Raw genomic sequence first — 6,000 nt, 5'->3', positions numbered from 1 at the left:
CACTAGAGACACATTGCTTCTATGCACCTTTCTGGTGTCAAAAACAAGTCCCATGTCCCCAGCTGCAAGGGAGGCTGGGAAATGGAGGGGGGCTATGAATGCTTAGCGACCAGTGGCTCTCGCTGCCACAGCCCCCTGCATTTCTGCAGCCCTCTGACTCCCTGAGTTGTTCCAGACCAGATTTGACAGTCTCTTTTCTCTAAGACTATAAACCACAAAGGCTTCCTGAGTTTACTTCCTTTATTCATTCATGAAGTCTGAAGAGGGCCTGCTGTGATTCAGCACTGGGCCAGGTACAGGAGCTCACAGTCCAGAGGCGGTGCTGGGTGGGAAGGTGAGAAGGGAGGACTGATGGTTTTACAAATATTGTAATACTGTATGAACGCCCTATAGTGGAGAATAAAAGAAAGACCATCTAATGAGTGGATGTGGGTGTTGTGATGACAAAAGTCTTCTTTGAGAAAGTAATTTTTCAGCGAGGTCTTGAATGGTGAGAGGAGACTGCCAGGAAAACGAAAAAAGGAGACATCCTGGCAGGGAACAGCATGTGCAAAGGCATGGAGGCAAGGAAGGCCTTATTTGAGTGGGGAAAGGTCAGTTGTTTTGTTTTGTTAGAGGGCAGGGTACCCATGTAGGAGCACCCTGGGGATTGGCTAGGGGTAGACCTCATACGGTAGGAAGATATGTTATTGTCAGCATCGGAAGTTTTATGTTGGCTGGTTTGTTCACAGAGACTTATTATATTAATAAACAAACAATTAAATAAATAATAATGTTATGAAGCAGGGATTATGGCTCATGGCCTTGGTGTAGGAGTTGGAGTCAGAGGTCAAAAGAGCCTTGAATGTTATGCCCAGTAGGTGAACTTGACTCAGTAGGCAGTCATGGAAAGATTCTAAGTAGGCAAGGAAGGCCAAAGTGTAATTTGAGGGGCCATTTCAACCCCTCCCAAAGTTTCCATTAGCCAGCTTCCCTTCCATTCTTTGATGTGGACAAGACTTTTCCCAACACAATGTAGGGAGTGCAGCACACTCAATTTTAGGGTGAATGTCTTAACCTCCATCTTCCAAACAGTTGCCCCATAAGCTTAAATATATACTTATGAGGTGTGAGCAAAACATACGGTAGATGTTTAAATTAAAAAAAATTATTACAGTAAAAGACACATTGCTATGAATCCCCTTCAAAATACTCCCCCTTGCTTCGAACACACTTATCCCATCATTCTTGCCACTTTCTGAAGTAGTTCTGGAAGTCCTCTTTCGTGAGTGTCTTTAGTTGCACTGTCATGGCTGCCTCGATGTCTTGAATCATTTTGACTTTGGGGAAGAGCCAGAAGTCGCACGGTGCCAGATCTGGTGAATAAGGTAGATGAGGACACACTATAATGTTTTTATTTGACAGAAATTGCTGTACTAGAAGTAAGGTGTGACATGGAGCCTTTCCGTTGTGATCACAAAATATGGTGAACGCTGCTGCCGAGTGCCATCCAACGGAAAGGCAGGGATCTTCAATACAGCGTATGGAACCTTAGTAACAGTGTGTGACAAGTTTCAACTTGTTCGGTGCACTTAGTTGGGTGTGAGCTATGGTTGAGAGAAGGTGTGTTTTCAAGTGTGCCATAAATCATCCTCCATCATGACACCGCTCCATGTCACACATCGCTTCTGGTATTAAGCTCCAGAGGTCCAGCGGCTTCTGTCAGTTTGCACCAGGCCACATACAAAGAGCTGGGCAGAGAACCATAGGCTTCTGATGTCCAGGCTGCTGTACTTTATGCCCACCTCCCAGTGCCCAGCCTCGAAACCAAGCTAGTACCCTGTGAAGGCCTTCCAGAAGCCAAGGCCATCCGAGGGTCCAGTGTGGTCCTGTGTCCTGGAATTCAAGCAACAGTGGCAAGATTTTATACATGAGGAAACCATCCAGCAGAGGATACTCAACTTGCTAATGTCACACAGCCAGGAAGGGGACAGTCTCCAAAGGCCCAGGCACTTTCTGCAACTCAGAACCTGCATGGAGTAGATGGTTGAGTTTAAGGTTCATGGATCTCCCCACCTTTTGTGGTTCTCTTACGGTCAGGAGTCTGTGGGGGGAGCCTGGAGCGGTCAGGCGGCTCCTACGGTTTTATCATCCGAGCACAGCACAAAGATATCTGGGGTGAAATCTAGCTAGCATCCACAAAATCATATGCCCTGGCAACAAAGGGGCTGCATCCATTGGAAGAGGAGGTACCTTTTGTGTGCGTGTGTGAGTGTGTGCACACACGCACGTACTTGTGCAAAGGTACCTTCTACACAAGATCTAAGCCCACTGGCGTTGAGGGTAGCCTCTTTTAATTCTGCACAAAGTTACCATATAGGTTAAAGAGTGCCCGGGGAGGGTCCATCAGTCAGGGATGGCAACTCATTTTCACCTTCTGGGTCAATTCCACCCTTAGTGGCGGTGTAGAGTGCTGTGTTAAGAAGGAATCTGAAGTCATGTCTGGAAAAGAGCTCTGCACTCAGTCCTGGGTGGGGGATGGGCAATGGTACATTCAGGGAGAGTATTTGCCATTTTGATATCAGTGTTGCAAACTGACACCTTCTGTGTCAACACACTGCACGGAGGAACCCAACAGCCAGTCATGGCCCAGAGGAGAGGGGAATCTCAGCCTCCCATGTGTCCTTTGCTGTTTATTCCTGAGGCACAAAGACAGCCAAGTGCAAAAGGGTTAGGGATTCTTCTGCATTGTAAGTCAACACAAGATGTTTTTTACAGAAACCAGCTGAATTGGTTTGCATAGGACTGTGAAACCCCCTCTTTTTCTTCTCCTCATCTCTGCTTGCCTTTCAAGCCCAAACTGAAGGCTGATTCCCTCATGAAGACCCCTCCTTACTCTTCTTTCCAAAGTTTCTCCTGCTTCTCTGTGCTCAAAGCTCTTGGTTTGAAAGTCCACTGAACTCTTATCAGACCTGTTGCCTGGGCAACTTCAGGGGCAGATACTTCCCTACACGTACCCTCCTCCTCCCAACCACTACTCCAGATAAATTGAATATTGCTCTTACTGAAATTATTAATACCACACTTCCATGTCATATGATTGCTTATTCACAGCTAGCAACACACCTGCCTGTTCACATCCTCACCTGACCCTATCAGTCACTAATTGAGAAAACTGAGGTTTACAGAGAGGGCAGAGACTTGCCCAAAGCCATTTGGCCAGATTTTTCTCCAAATCCTGTCTTCTCTCCATTGTCCCATTCTGGAGACCATGCAGTGAATGGAGTCACCAGAAAGGGAAGGGGAGAGGGACCCAAATCTCACCTGGGAGTTCCCTCTTACCTGCCATTCTGAGGACAGTGTATGGGGCCAGAGCTGTCACACCAGGAGACTGCCAGACTAGGACCAGTGAAGGGTGTGGAGTGGATCAGGAGCAAGCAGCTTCGCCATCAGGCTTCCTGCGTGACAGTGACCCTGGGCAAGTCCCTTTCCTTCTCTAGCCATGGTGCCTACTCCTCTGTAAAGTGAAGGCTCTGCCTAGGACCTCTAACATTTTAAATGCAAGACTTCTTAATGTGTACATGATGGGGAGTGGGGAGGTACAGAGTTTAGGCCTGGCCCAGTCTTCTGAGCCTGGTACCCGGGCCTCTGATACCCATCGGGTCACCCTCACCCATCACCACCCACAGGAGGTGCTGTCTGAGGCAGTCCTGACAGACCAGCTAAGAAGCTGACCTCAGGTCAATTAGCTGCTATTCCGGCAAACTGAGCAACTAACAAGTTGCTCAAATTTATTGATCACCCACTAGGTACAGAGCCCAAATGTTGAGCAGGTGTGGTGTGGGCAAGGGGAGGGAGAAAGTACAAAACCAAAGGAGCCATTCAAGCTTCAATAGAAAGCATAATCTGTTCATCCCTCCATCCCTTCATCTAACCATCAACCTAGCAAACAGTTTTGGGTCACGTACTATCTATGTATGCACCAGGCCCTGTGTAGTGGATGGGGCAGGTGGGGGTTGTGAAAGGGGCAGAGGCCATCAGTGTGGTCACGAGGTATGACAAGTACCCTGACAGCATCAAATCACTGAAGGACAGGGATCTTCGACCACGTGTCTCTCTAAGCAGGTGGCAGACTCATAGTCTCAGGCTGAGAACCGTGACTGAAGGGTTTTGTGTAGCTAGCACTTTGGTTCTCCTCAGGCTCCATCACAACTGTTTATTGCCTTATACCTGAGGGTACCTGCCTGACCCCCTAAAGCAATTTGAATTCTGCAACCCATACTTGGGAAAAATGTTAGCACTTCAACCTAACAGGACTACCCTCCCCCAGAAGAAGAGTGGGGGCCAGAGACAGAGAGCTCTGGGCTGGAGGTGGGTGCCTCAGGGTCTCCTCTGGGCTCCCCAACTGCTTGCTTGAGCAATTGGGAGATATCCCTTCTTTGAACAGCAGCTTTCTCTATAAAATCCAGGGAAAATCTAGATCAGTGATTCCAAACCCTATGCACCACTATGCCACCCCCCACCTTGCAATCTCAAAGATAGTAGCAGAATTCCAGAGATGACCCCAAATGCTTTCAAGAGTAAAATGGTTATCACATTTATTCCTAACAAACATGTAATTTCTTTTAAACCAATACTGTGTTTCCCCGAAAATAAGACCTAACCGGAAAATAAGCCCTAGCATGATTTTTCAGGAGGACATCCCCTGAACATAAGCCCTAATGCGTCTTTTGGAGCAAAACTTAATATAAGACCTGGTCTTATTTTTGGGGAAGCACGGTAGGTTTGACACTGTTTTAAAATATAAAGGGTACTGTATAGACGTGTTTCTGATGAATAAAAATATTAAGATCTGATTGGTATATGTGCTATCGTTTGTATTAATAACCACAAATTGTTTGATGGGCAAAATCTTTGAAAAACATGGTCAAATGAAATAGACCAAAATCAAAGGGGTTCCTGGTTGATGATATGGTGGGAAAGGGCCTCATTGGTCATCACTGAGATCCTTTCAGGTGCAAGCATCCACAGGTGTGCTTAGATGCAGTTCACAGCAGAAATCCTGGTGGAGGGAGGTGACAGAGAGCTGACCTTTATGGAATATCTCCTGATTGCCAAGATCAAATTGGGAAACTCACAAACATCCCCAGAGGTAGAATGGTGACTGTAGGCATCCTACAGGTTCACTCGGAGAGGTTAGGCGCCACGCCGAGGTAGCAGAGCTGGCCCTTGAACGCGGGTGGAATGGCTCCAGAGCCAGGTTTGAGGTGGGAGAGGTGATTTGGGTCCCTTCCAAGGAGCCTTTCCGCTAGGTCCCTGGCGCTGGCGCAGAGCAAGCACCGGATGACTACCTCCGAGTGAGAGAGCCCGGGGGTTTCGGGGTGAGTCGGGCGGGGGCGGGGGCTCACTCCAGGCATAGTAGGACTATTTGGGTCGTCTTGGGTGTGACTGCGGAGGGTGGTGGCAGTGTTCTTCCCGAGCTCCCTCGGACCCATCCGGGGTCTTGGCGACTCGCAGAGGCGCCGAGGGTCCAGGAGGAGGAAAGGGGCGAGAAGCGAGGATGGCCCAGAGCAGAAACAGGAGAGGGAGAGGGGGGTGTGGAAAGCGAGGGAAGGGGGCGGGGAGTCCTTCCTGGGGCAGGAACCCGGGCCCCACTTGGCAGAGCTGGCCCGCAAAGCGATTCTGCAGATGGAAGGAATTAAGTGGGAGGGGGAGGGTCCTACGGTGATAGCGAGAGGAGGGAGAGATGTGTGTGTGTGAGTGTGTGTGTGTGTGTGTGTGTGTGTGTTTATCGGGGATGAGGGGGAGAGACAGAGACACATCAGACTCGACGGAAACAGAAAACACGAAACACACACACACAATCACACACACGCACAGCCGCGGAGAAAGACGGCGAGACGAGGGACACAGGAGACAGTCTGAGAAAGAAGACAGAGTATGAGAAAGGTAGGAGAATCGAAAAGGAAAAACGAGTGAAAATGAAATAAGTGGAGAGGATTTGGAAAGAACGAGAGACAG

Source organism: Rhinolophus ferrumequinum, chromosome 16 (assembly GCF_004115265.2).
Source record: "Rhinolophus ferrumequinum isolate MPI-CBG mRhiFer1 chromosome 16, mRhiFer1_v1.p, whole genome shotgun sequence".
Lineage (NCBI taxonomy): Eukaryota > Metazoa > Chordata > Mammalia > Chiroptera > Rhinolophidae > Rhinolophus > Rhinolophus ferrumequinum.
The sequence above is the reverse complement of the archived record's forward strand: the minus strand, read 5'-3'. Positions refer to the sequence as shown.